Source organism: Helianthus annuus, chromosome 12 (genome assembly GCF_002127325.2).
Source record: "Helianthus annuus cultivar XRQ/B chromosome 12, HanXRQr2.0-SUNRISE, whole genome shotgun sequence".
NCBI lineage: Eukaryota > Viridiplantae > Streptophyta > Magnoliopsida > Asterales > Asteraceae > Helianthus > Helianthus annuus.
Window position 1 is genome coordinate 49,670,265 of NC_035444.2, and position 14,824 is coordinate 49,685,088.

Genomic DNA, 14,824 nt, shown 5'->3' on the forward strand with positions numbered 1-14,824 from the left:
AATTATATACGTTTTGATTGTTTGATTGTGCATAGTTGGTTGTTATTTGTGAAACTTGTCAAATGTGTAAACTTGGTGGTGGAATTATGAAATAGTTATGAGATGGTGTACTATTGTAAATTATATTAGTTAGGGGTGTAGGGAGCCATTAGTAAACTTGATTATACTTAACCCTAATCCCCTTTTCACTAATCACTTTCACCAAAACCAAAGCACGTACTTGTAATCTCTAATCCTCCTAGCAATCATCACCAAATCATTGGCAAGGCACCACAAGTTTGATTACTCTCTTTCTCTAGGATCATCACAAGGTAATTGTTTAATCATTGTTCATGATTAATTGTTGATTGATTTCTTGATTTTTGTGTTCATGGAAAACCCTAGTTTCTCATATGATAATCTCTGCATGATTGATTGTTTCTGATTCATGTAAATGATTGTGTTGCTGTGGAATCATTGATTGATGATTTAGAAGCAAGATAGGTTGAATGATAGATTGGTAATTGATCATTGCACTGTACAAAAGTATGAATTTAGGGTTTCACGTTCGTATGTTAGCAAAAATGTAACTGTTCTGATCATATGGGTTCTGTGCAAATTGAAATTCACGCATGAATGATTTGTCTGAGTTTGAGTAATTGTCTGAGTTTGTAAATAGGAATGCACAAGGTCCGAATTTAATGATTTCTCCTTGATCCGAGTTTATTACAATGTCATTTGGTCCGACCTTAATTCCATGTGAATGGTCCGAGTTTATTGTTAACTAGTTAGACCGAGTTTAATTAACTTCAATGGTCCGAGTTTAATTAATTGCAATGGTCCGAGTATAATTGATGAATGAAGGTCCGAGAATAAAGTTTCCAAATAGTCCGAGTTTAATGTTCAAATGGTTGGTCCGAGTTTAATGTTCAAATGGTTGGTCCGAGTATAATTCGTATATTTGGTCCGAGTATAATCTTGTCTTTGGTCCGAGTATATATAGTTGATAGATGGTCCGAGTTTAAACAAATAGAAGTGGGCCGAGTTTAATTGGACACATGATTGGGCCCGAGTTTAATATAATTTGAATGGGTCCGAGTTTATGAAATTGTATTGGACCGAGTTTAATTGACTATCCATTGGACTGAGATTAAACATGATCACCCATGTCTGAGTTTGTATGTGGATGTAATGTCCGAGATTGTATGATATAGCATGTGTTACCCAAGTTTTGAACAGGGGAGACCCCCCCCCATACTTGTCTGATGCATGATCCTGTATATGTTCGTATGAATTACGCGAATTGTATGAATTACGTGAATTGTGTGAATGGGTGCGTATCATTGCGAACATGAACTGATTTGTTATACGTGCATACCATAGGACTTGATTAATTACTTGTGAGTGCATAACCTAGCATACCGAGCAAACCAAGGTGAGTTCACACTCTTACCAAGGCATGGGATTCCCGGGGTGTTGGGAATGGGATTGAAAGGTTGATTAGATACACTATTGACACTATGACTAGACTACCACATTACTATCCTCGGATGTGAAGGATACTTATACTGATCACTATCCTCGGATGTGAAGGATACTTATACTGATCACTATCCTCGGTTGTGAAGGATACCTATAGTTACGAGTAGTCTAGTGGTTATACAACGTGGAACACCACCACCAATAACGTGGAACACCACCACCAATAACGTGGAACACCACCACCAATAACGTGGAACACCACCACCAATAACGTGGAACACCACCACCAATAACGTGGAACACCACCACCAATAGAACATACAAACGGCTCAGTAGAGCCACCTGCTACAAACGAACTTACTATTACGCATTTACTTTCTGTGAACTCGCTCAACTAGTTTGTTGATCATTCTGTTACATGCCTTGCAGATCGTTAGGTACTGGGAGCTTGCACTGGAGAAGCGGGTCGTTGTGGACAAGGATCGTGGCTTTTCTGTTGAACTATTATGACACTTAAAATTGTTAACTACTACTGGATTATTTACTATGCTTCCGCTACATTTTGAAACTATGGTTTTGTTTGAACACCTTTCGTGTTGAATGGATGGTTTACTTTTATTTTACTTGATATAAATTGCATGTTCAATATGATTGGTGGCTTGATCCTGGTCAGTCACGCTCCCAAGCGGTGATACTCCGCAGGTGGATTTTGCCCAATCCTATTTACACTCCCCGCGGTCATGCCTTGGTAGTTTACCCGGCCCAGCATGGCTGGCCCAAATCCAGCCATATTATGTAATTGTTCCGGCCCAGCTGGTTTCAATTAAACGTAGCCGCCCAACCGTTTAGGTCACCCGTTCAAAGATAGCTCCCTAATAATAACCATTGTAGTACTAACTCATGACACACAACAGTTATTTAAATCACAGAAAGCTTGTTTCATAATCATGCCATCCTAACAACAAGTTAACAGTCCAACACGGTTCCTTCGGTGGTGTGCGACGGCCCAAATCGGTGGCCCGCAAACTGGGTTTGCAGCCCACTCCGATCCATCGCAATCACGTCTCAGCGAGCATTAATCACATTCAACCCACGGATCATCATATACAATTCATATATACAATTATCATTCATCCCTACGAATCATCATATACAATTCATATATACAATTCATAACAGTTTCAGCATGTAATCGAATCAATCAATATTTCATATCCTAGTTAGTATCACTCATCCCTGTCACATACGTATCTAAAGTTCAGTTGCGAGCACTCTTCTAGCGTATTAATTTCAGATCACGTAAGTATCGTACACATAACATAAGACTATCACACAACCTCTTGATGCAACCCTAACACTACAAAGTTCATGCAACATGACCAGGGATCGATCATCACGCGTTACATCGGACCCTATGTATCCAATATAATGATCGATACAATTAAACCTCTCCTATATTCCCTACCCGAACCTAGCATGCATACAGCCCTGATCATTCCTTATAAAACAATCATCATACTCATGATCCAGTAACCAAACACATTAAAACGATTATCGCAATCATGATCCAATAACCAGAATTTACATAAGCATGGATTACTAACCACAAGCCGCCGAGAATACAAAAAGCAAATAGAATCTGCACAGAAGCAATGTCTCGATGGGGGGGGTCTGGTCTTCGCCGTCGCTCAACAGGAAGGAAGTAGGAGTAGGGTTTGCAGAATATTACGTATATATAATCACTATGAGAGTGTGGGGCGGTTTGGGCCTTGACCGACTAGTGGGTTATTTCTTAATAATAATAATGTGGGTCTCTAACATAATAATTAACAAGTCACATGCCATTTGCAGTTTAATTATATGAGTGGGCCGGTACTAAGACATGGTGGGCCAAACACCATATTACACACACAATGCACAGTGATTTGGGTTGAGGTTGAACTGAATTAAATGGGCTGCCATGATCCAGTCTTAGAATAAATGATGTATTTGGGCTCGGGTGTGAAGGTGCGGCCCAGTTAATGTGCGGAAATTATTGTACCAAATAATCTAACAAGATTACACGAACAGGACGCCTTAGCATAATAAAAGATATAATCGAGGAGTAAAGATCAAAAGATGGAACGTTACCAACCTTGAAAGTTCGGGTTGTCACATCATCCCCAACTTGAAAGAAATTTCGTCCCGAAATTTGACAAGTAGGCACGAAAGGGTGAAGTGATAATCAGGATTGTTGCGGATTTTGCTCAGGTGTGACATCATCCCCAACTTGAAAGGGAATTTCGTCCCGAAATTCACCAGTTTTGCTTGACTCTGCTTTGTCTTTGGGAAAGAGGTGAGGGTACTTTAGTTTCATCTGATCCTCGCGCTTCCACGTGAACTCCGGTCCACGTCTTGAGTTCCAACGAACCCTAACGATGGGAATACGACTGTGTTTACGCACTTTGGCCTCACGGTCCATGATCTCGATGGGTTCTTCAACAAACTGTAGCTTGTCGTCGATCTTTAACTCTTGAAAAGGTACCGTTAATGGGTCGTCAGCATAACACTTCTTTAACTGTGATACATGAAATACGTCGTGAACATTACCCAGCTCAGTAGGTAACTCCAACCTATAAGCCACCTTACCGATACGCTCCAGAACCTTAAACGGCCCAACATAACGTGGGTTCAGCTTGCCACGTTTCCCAAAGCGTACAACCCCTTTCCACGGTGAGACTTTCAGCATGACTCGGTCATTCACTTCAAACACTACCTCTTTGGCACGCTTGTCCGCATAGGCCTTCTGGCGGTCACGAGCAGCTGCCATACGTTCTCTGATTTTCAGGATCATATCCGAAGTTTCGAGTACCATCTCAGGACCTGTGATCTGACTATCACCTACCTCAGCCCAGCAGAGAGGTGAACGACACTTCCTCCCATACAGTGCCTCAAATGGTGCCGCTTTGATACTGGTGTGGTAGCTGTTATTGTAGGAAAACTCTACCAACGGCAAGTGCTTCTCCCATCATTTCCCAAAATCAATAACGCATGCCCGCAGCATATCCTCTAGCGTCTGAATAGTGCGTTCACTCTGACCATCCGTTTGTGGGTGATAGGCCGTGCTCATATCGAGACGTGAGCCGAACGACCTATGCATAGCCTGCCATAACTCCGAAGTAAAACGAGGATCTCGATCAGAAATAATATAAGTCGGCACCCCGTGCCTAGAAACCACCTCTTTAAGGTACACTGCTGCGAGCTGCGAATACTTATCTGTCTCCTTGATCGCTAGGAAGTGTGCTGACTTTGTGAGACGGTCGACAATCACCCATATAGTATCGTTCCCAGCCTGTGTTCTAGGTAACCCCGTAACAAAATCCATAGCGATCTGTTCCCATTTCCACATGTGTATCTCTGGCTGCTGAAGTAGACCCGAAGGTTTCTGGTACTCTGCCTTCACTCTAGCACAGGTCAAACACTTACCCACGTAGGTGGCAATAATAGCTTTCATGTTCGGCCACCAATACAAAACCTTGAGGTCCTGGTACATCTTATCGGACCCTGGATGAATAGAATATCGTGACTTGTGTGCTTCGTCCATCACAAGCTCTCGAAGATCACCAAATGAAGGAACCCATATTCGTTCCATGAAGTAGTAGATATCGTCAGACCGTTGCTCGAACTTATTCTTATGTAGACCTCGTAATCCTTCAGCTTCGATATTTTCTTCCTTTAATGCTTCAATCTGAGCTGAACGAATCCGAGCTGGTAAATCAGAGTGAATAGTAAGCTGTAGGGCACGAATACGCTTCGGCTTTGATTCCTTGCGGCTAAGAGCATCCGCTACGACGTTAGCTTTACCCGGGTGGTATTTGATGGCACACTCATAATCATTGAACAACTCTACCCAACGACACTGACGCATATTCAATTCTCTCTGGTCGAAGATATGCTGAAGGCTCTTGTGATCAGTATAGATGGTGCATTTCGTGCCGTATAGATAATGCCTCCAAATCTTCAGTGCAAAGACCACTGCTCCTAACTCCAAGTCTTGTGTCGTGTAGTTTTTCTCGTGTACTTTCAACTGACGAGAAGCATAAGCTATCACCTTCTCGTGTTGCATCAACACGCAACCGAGACCCTGAATCGAAGCATCACAATAAACCACAAAATCCTCGGTACCATCTGGTAGAGATAGAATTGGCGCGCTGCATAATTTTTGTTTCAAAAGCTGGAAAGCATCCTCCTGTTTCGTTCCCCAAGAGTAAACTACCTTCTTCTGTGTTAATGAGGTGAGTGGCTGAGCAATCTTCGAGAAGTTCTGAATAAAACGACGATAATACCCTGCTAGACCGAGAAATTGCCGCACCTCCGAAGGATTCCTTGGTGCCGCCCAATTTCTAATGGCGTCGATCTTGGCAGGATCCACATGTATGCCCATCTCATTAACTATATGCCCCAGAAAATGTACCTCCCGTATCCAAAAATCGCACTTAGAAAATTTCGCGTACAACTGCTCCTTCCTCAGGAGTTCTAGGATAAGGCGTAGATGCCGCTCATGATCCTCCTTGCTCTTGGAATAAATTAGAATTTCGTCGATAAAAACGATAACGAAGTCGTCAAGGTATGGCTTGCACACGCGGTTCATGAGATCCATGAAGACCGCGGGTGCGTTGGTCAACCCGAATGGCATAACCAAGAACTCATAGTGACCGTATCGCGTCCGAAACGCTGTTTTGGGAACGTCTTCCTCTCTGACTCGCACCTGATGATATCCCGACCTTAAGTCGATTTTTGAATAAAAACTTGACCCCTGCAGCTGGTCAAACAGGTCGTCGATACGAGGCAAAGGATAACGGTTCTTAACCGTCACCTTGTTGAGCTCGTGATAATCTATACACATCCGAAAGGACCCATCCTTCTTCTTCACAAATAGAACTGGGGCTCCCCAAGGGGAAGAGCTAGGTCGGATGAAACCCCTATCCAACAGCTCTAGGAGTTGGTTTGACAATTCCTGCAACTCCCCTGGCGCAAGACGGTACCGCGCACGAGCAACCGGGGCTGCCGCTGGGGCGAGGTCGATCTGGAATTCCACCTGACGATGTGGAGGTAAACCAGGGAGTTCCTCAGGAAATACGTCAGGATATTCACGAACAACTGGAAGATCTTCAATCTTCCTTTCATCGGACTGTGAATCAGTGACAAGAGCGAAAATAGCAGGATAGCCCTTACGCAGATACTTTTGAGCCTTCATTGCTGAAACAATACTAACTGGGGTCCCACTGCGATGTGACAACTCGAGTTTCTGACTTTCACTTTCGCATTAAATGCGCGTTGACTTTGACTGCTTAGTTGCTTGGGTTGTGAACTTGAATTGTACGCGTGGTGTTTTAATGAAACGTATTGTCATTTTGCCTATATGTGATTACTTGCTGTGGTAGAATATAATATTAGAATTATTATTATTTAAAAACACTTAGTCTAGAAACATGACATGCAGATCGAAGGATCACGAAAGATATCCTTCGATTCGAAGGATCAACTGCCGGTTCGAAGGATCACGAAACATATCCTTCGACATCCTTCGGCCACGAAACATATCCTTCGACTGGAATCCAGATCCTTCGGCCCAGTCTTTCAGATGGGCTTGGCCCATTCCTGTGATACGATTTAAAAACGTGAAAACATGTATGTCGGCTGTTATTGTTCAAACCCTAGCTCCTTTGTGTGTGTGACGGCAGACCCCCACATCCGAAGCCAAATCCCTTTTGTTGATCATCCTTAATCTCGGTTAGTAAAGCTTTTTGATTGCTCGATCGTTCATTTGTGTATGTGTTCATGTGTCGTGTGATTATGCTGATTAATGTTGATACATGTTAAATATTAGGGTTTCCTTATTATTATGTTAGTGATGATATAGATTTCATATAGGATTGTTGTTGACGGATATGCATATGGTTTAATGTGAAACTCGATGCGGTTGAACACTGATTGTCGGTATGGCGTTAATCTGAATTTGGTCATTATTTCTGATAGGGTTTGATAATGTGTTACTGTGTGTTAACCGGTTTCGAGATGCGTTTAAACTAAGGTTCATGCTAGACAATGATTTCAGGATGATTGCGTTGTGTTGAGATGTGCTAAATGAATTCTGATGGTTGTTAATGATGATGACGGCTGTAGATGATTAGGGTTCTGTTTCTGTGATATTCGTAACTGATGGTGATATACGTAACTGTTGATTGATCGAAAGATACTGTTTGTCGAAACATAGTTGTGTGATCGAAAGATGCTTGTAGTCGAAACATAGTTGTGACCGAAAGATATCTGTTGACCGAAAGATATCTGTTGACCGAAAGATACCTGTTGACCGAAAGATATGTGTGTGATCGAAAGATGACAATAGGTTCGAAACATAACCTTCGGTCCGAAAGATAACTGAGATAACTAATGTGTCGAAAGATAAGGGTGGATTCGAAAGATATTGTAGGTTATGAACATGCTTTGAATAATGGAACATATGTTTGATTTATTTGGCATGCCATGCTTGGGGATGAATGTTAATAATTGTATTCGTGCACACTAACTGATGATTCAATGTGAAATAATACGTGTTGTGCCGATATGCAAACTAACTGTTATGTGAACATTAAATTGCATGCGTATCATTGCGAACATGAACTGATTTGTTATACGTGCATACAATAGGACGCGATTAATTACTTGTGAGTGCATAACCTAGCATACCGAGCAAACCAAGGTGAGTTCACACTCTTACCAAGGCATGGGATTCCCGGGGTGTTGGGAATGGGATTGAAAGGTTGATTAGATACTCTATTGACACTATGACTAGACTACCACTTTACTATCCTCGGTTGTGAAGGATACCTATAGTTACGAGTAGTCTAGTGGTTATACAACGTGGAACACCACCACCAGTAACGTGGAACACCACCACCAGTAACGTGGAACACCACCACCAGTAACGTGGAACACCACCACCAGTAACGTGGAACACCACCACCAGAAACGTGGAACACCACCACCAGTAACGTGGAACACCACCACCCGTAACGTGGAACACCACCACCAGTAACGTGGAACACCACCACCAATAGAACATACAAACGGCTCAGTAGAGCCACCTGTTACAAACGAACTTACTATTACGCATTTACTTTCTGTGAACTCGCTCAACTAGTTCGTTGATCATTCTGTTACATGCCTTGCAGATTGTTAGGTACTTGGAGCTTGCACTGGAGAAGCGGGTCGTTGTGGACAAGGATCGTGACTTTTCTGTTAAACTATTATGACACTTAAAACTGTTAACTACTACTGGTTTATTTACTATGCTTCCGCTACATTTTGAAACGATGATTTGTTTGATCACCTTTTGTATTGAATGGATGGTTTTCATTTATTTTACTTAATATTAAATGCATGTTCAATATGATTGGTGGCTTGATCCTGGTCAGTCACGCTCCCAAGCGGTGATACTCCGCAGGTGGGTTTTGGGGGTGTGACAGATTGGTATCAGAGCCATTGGTTATAGAGAACTCGGTTTTAATATGGGAAAACGTTTTTATTAAAACCAGACTATAACCAGAACAGTGCTCTCAACGATCCACAACGACGCTTCGCTTCACGTGCAAGACTCAACATCCTAGGTAATAAGGTTTATGTTTATTACCTGCTTGCTAGAACTGCTTAGAACTTCGCTCGTAGTATGCTTACATTACTTTGCTCACAACTTGTTACTGCATGAGAATACTTATGTGCCTACACTTTTCTGTCACCGCACTACTCGCGAACACTGCACACTTATGCTACATTTACTACTCGATCATGTTTAGATGTGTTAACATGACTCAAGCCCAGTTGACGGCTCTCATTAACGAACAAGTTGATGCGGCGCTTGCAGCCGCACAAGCAGGAGGTATAACCTACTATTCCAAACCTATTCTAGGATGTTAGATCCTACTCTCGTGACCCAACTCTCGCGCTTAACCTTGACCTATCTTTCTCGCGCAACGGGTCAGAACGCACATCAACCTCTCTGCACATTCCAGAACATCATGGACTGTCGTCCAAGCACATTCAGTGGCACATTCAAGAACTTCATGTGTGAACGCCCTGAGGCTCGCAGGGTCAAGTACGACACGGGTACTTTGGTAGGAATCGCGCTAACCAGGTGGAACGCGCAAGTACAGATACTAGGGTTGGCAGCTGCTAACGCCACCCCCTGGAACGAATTCAAAGAACACATTAAAAGGGAATACTACACGCGTGATGACATCCACAAGTTGGAAGTGGAGCCTTACCATTTGAAAATGACGGGGTCAGAAATTGAAGCTCATACGAAACGATAGAACGAACTGGCCATCTTGTGTCCAACCATGGTGGACCCTCCAAACAAGCGTATCGAATTGTACCTCAAGGGTCTAGCCTCAGAGATTCAGAGCCAAGCTACATCGGCTAACCTCGACAAAATCCAAGACATTCAGTGTCTTGCTCATCGCCTCACGGATCAGGCAGTGGAACAGAACAGGCTGCCTAGTTGTATCAGCGCTATTACTACCGCTACCACTCCTGCTACTCCCGCTACTCCTAGTGACAGCAAGCGGAAATGGGATGGGTATTCCAGCAAGGGTTCAGCTACCGTTCAGTCTCAAGCACAGCAGCAGCGCAAGAATAGTGATCACCAGAGCCGAGTCAGCCAACTTCTGGTGGTCAGGGGCAGGGTGGATATCGGGGAATTCACCCAATGTGTAACTAATGCAACAGACACCACGGTGGTTAGTGCAACGAGGGACGTTTCCAGAGGTGTCTCAAGATGGGCCATGAAGCTAAGGATTCAGGAGTCCACGGCCTGCAAATCGGAATCGCCAGCAGCAACAGCAAGCAGAAATCCTATACAAAGAAAAGATTGTTCGCATTCCTCGTTCTGGTCAAGAACCTCTCGAAGTTCAAGGCGACAAGAGTGGTGCCGTGGTTGGCATCACCTCTTTCTTGAAGGCTCAGAAATGTTTGCGGAAGGGCCACACCGCAACTTTGGCTCTCGTTACTGACTCATCAGCGAAAGAAAAGAAGTTGGAAGACCATTCAGTTGTACACGACTTTCCTCAGGTGTCTCGCAAGGATTTACCTGGTCTACCGCCGCATCATCAGGACGAATTTCAAATCGAGCTCGCTCCAGGAGCAGCACCCATAGCTCGAGCACCGTATCGCTTAACTCCACCAGAATCGGAAGAACTATCGACGCAGCTACCAGGAATCTTGGATAAGGGACTTATCCGACCTAGCTCTTCGCCTTGGGGAGCCCCAGTGTTGTTTGTGAAGAAGAAAGACGGTACGTTTAGAATGTGCATCGACTACCGTGAACACAACAAGGTGACGGTGAAGAACCGTTATCCTCTTCCACGCATAGATGACCTATTCGACCAGTCGCAAGGGTCGTGTTATTACTCCAAGATAGACTTGAGATCAGGTTATCATCAGCTGAGAGTCCGGGAGGAGGACGTCTCCAAAACCGCTTTCAGAACTCGCTACGGTCATTACGAGTTTCTGGTCATGCCATTCGGGCTTACGAACGCGCCTGCAGTCTTCATGGATCTTATGAACAGGGTGTGCAAACCTTATTTTGACAAGTTCGTCATTGTATTCATCGACGACATCCTGATTTACTCCGAGAGTCAGGAGGAGCACGAGCAGCACTTACGTCTTATCTTGGAACTTCTTCGAAAGGAGCAACTGTACGCAAAGTTTTCAAAATGCGACTTCTGGCTTCGTGAAGTCCACTCCCTAGGCCATGTGGTGAACAAGGATGGGATTCATGTCGATCCATCCAAGGTTGATTCGATCAGAAACTGGCCAGCACCACGTACACCGACAGAAATACGCCAATTCTTGGGTTTGGCGGGTTACTACAGGCGATTTATTAAAGACTTCTCAAAGATCGCGCAACCACTTACTATGCTAACACAGAAAGGTGTCGTTTACAGATGGGGTAATACGCAAGAGACCGCTTTTCAATACTTAAAGGATAGGCTTTGCAGCGCACCTATTCTCTCATTGCCAGAGGGCACGGATGACTTCGTGGTTTATTGTGACGCATCGATACAGGGGCTTGGATGTGTATTGATGCAACGTGATAAAGTGATAGCCTACGCTTCTCGGCAACTCAAGGTTCATGAACGGAACTACACGACGCACGATTTAGAGCTGGGAGCTGTTGTTTTCGCGCTTAAGATATGGCGACACTACCTGTACGGTACCAGGTGCACGATTTACACCGATCACAGGAGTCTCGAGCATATTCTTAAGCAAAAGGATTTGAATATGCGTCAACGGAGATGGGTTGAACTTCTAAACGACTATGAATGCGCCATCAAGTATCATCCAGGCAAGGCCAATGTTGTGGCTGATGCCCTCAGTCGGAAAGACACTCTACCAAAGCGCGTGCGAGCGCTACAGCTTACTATTCAGTCCAGTCTTCCTGCACAGATACGAGCTGCTCAGTTAGAAGCACTGAAACCCGAAAACGTCAAGGCTGAAGCCTTGCGCGGTTCAAGGCAACAAATGGAACAAAAGGAAGACGGCGCCTACTATGTAACGGGGCGTATTTGGGTCCCACTTTATGGCGGTCTACGAGAGCTTGTGATGGACGAAGCGCACAAGTCTCGCTACTCGGTACATCCAGGTGCGGATAAAATGTACCACGATATCAAAACAACATACTGGTGGCCAAGTATGAAAGCCCACATCGCCACTTATGTTGGCAAGTGCTTAACCTGTGCGAGAGTCAAGATTGAATATCAGAAACCATCAGGCCTACTTCAGCAGCCTAAGATACCGCAATGGAAATGGGAAGAAATTTCCATGGATTTTGTTACTGGCCTACCTAGATCCCAGCGTGGGAATGACACTATTTGGGTGATCGTTGATCGACTCACAAAGTCTGCTCACTTCTTGGCTATCAAAGAAACGGATAAGTTTTCTACTCTAGCAGACATCTACTTAAAAGAAGTTGTTTCGAGGCACGGAGTGCCCACCTCTATTATTTCGGATCGCGATGCACGATTCACGTCAGAGCTTTGGCAAGCGATGCACAAATCTTTCGGCTCACGATTAGACATGAGCACAGCATATCATCCTCAGACGGATGGGCAGTCTGAGCGAACTATCCAAACTCTAGAAGACATGCTTCGAGCGTGTGTCATAGACTTCGGCAACGGCTGGGAAAAACACCTCCCTTTGGTGGAGTTCTCGTACAATAACAGTTACCATACCAGCATTCAAGCCGCTCCATTCGAGGCATTGTACGGACGTAAATGCCGGTCACCTCTCTGTTGGGCAGAGGTGGGGGATAGTCAAATTACGGGTCCAGAGATTGTAGTGGACGCCACAGAAAAGATTGCACAGATACGACAACGCATGGCGGCAGCACGCGACCGTCAGAAAGCCTACGCGGACAAGCGTAGAAAGCCATTGGAATTTGAGGTCGGGGACCGGGTTTTATTGAAAGTTTCACCCTGGAAGGGTGTGGTTCGATTTGGTAAACGAGGCAAACTGAATCCGCGGTACGTCGGACCATTCGAAATCTTAGAGAAGATTGGCAAGGTAGCCTACAGATTAAACCTACCTCCTGAACTCGGTGCAGCTCACAATGTATTTCATGTGTCGAATCTGGAGAAATGTCTATCAGATGAAACCCTTATAGTTCCTTTTAAGGAACTCACTATCGACGAGCGGTTGCAGTTCGTCGAGGAACCAGTTGAAATCACGGACCGGGATGTTAAGGTCCTCAAACACAAGAGAATCCCTCTTGTTCGAGTTCGTTGGAACTCCCAGCGTGGCCCAGAGTATACCTGGGAACGCGAAGACCAGATGAAAGAAAAGTACCCCCAGTTATTCGAAACCAATGCAACCACTACTGAGGCTGAAGCTACTACTACTGAATTTCGGGACGAAATTCCAAATCAACGGGGGGATGATGTGACACCCCAGGAAAACCAGTAAACGATACAGCTTACCTAGCTTCCTCAGTGAGTGCATACCAAATTTCGGGACGAAATTTCCAATTAGTTGGGGATAATGTGACAACTCGAGTTTCTGACTTTCACTTTCGCATTAAATGCGCGTTGACTTTGACTGCTTAGTTGCTTGGGTTGTGAACTTGAATTGTACGCGTGGTGTTTTAATGAAACGTATTGTCATTTTGCCTATATGTGATTACTTGCTGTGGTAGAATATAATATTAGAATTATTATTATTTAAAAACACTTAGTCTAGAAACATGACATGCAGATCGAAGGATCACGAAAGATATCCTTCGATTCGAAGGATCAACTGCCGGTTCGAAGGATCACGAAACATATCCTTCGACATCCTTCGGCCACGAAACATATCCTTCGACTGGAATCCAGATCCTTCGGCCCAGTCTTTCAGATGGGCTTGGCCCATTCCTGTGATACGATTTAAAAACGTGAAAACATGTATGTCGGCTGTTATTGTTCAAACCCTAGCTCCTTTGTGTGTGTGACGGCAGACCCCCACATCCGAAGCCAAATCCCTTTTGTTGATCATCCTTAATCTCGGTTAGTAAAGCTTTTTGATTGCTCGATCGTTCATTTGTGTATGTGTTCATGTGTCGTGTGATTATGCTGATTAATGTTGATACATGTTAAATATTAGGGTTTCCTTATTATTATGTTAGTGATGATATAGATTTCATATAGGATTGTTGTTGACGGATATGCATATGGTTTAATGTGAAACTCGATGCGGTTGAACACTGATTGTCGGTATGGCGTTAATCTGAATTTGGTCATTATTTCTGATAGGGTTTGATAATGTGTTACTGTGTGTTAACCGGTTTTGAGATGCGTTTAAACTAAGGTTCATGCTAGACAATGATTTCAGGATGATTGCGTTGTGTTGAGATGTGCTAAATGAATTCTGATGGTTGTTAATGATGATGACGGCTGTAGATGATTAGGGTTCTGTTTCTGTGATATTCGTAACTGATGGTGATATACGTAACTGTTGATTGATCGAAAGATACTGTTTGTCGAAACATAGTTGTGTGATCGAAAGATGCTTGTAGTCGAAACATAGTTGTGACCGAAAGATATCTGTTGACCGAAAGATATCTGTTGACCGAAAGATACCTGTTGACCGAAAGATATGTGTGTGATCGAAAGATGACAATAGGTTCGAAACATAACCTTCGGTCCGAAAGATAACTGAGATAACTAATGTGTCGAAAGATAAGGGTGGATTCGAAAGATATTGTAGGTTATGAACATGCTTTGAATAATGGAACATATGTTTGATTTATTTGGCATGCCATGCTTGGGGATGAATGTTAATAATTGTATTC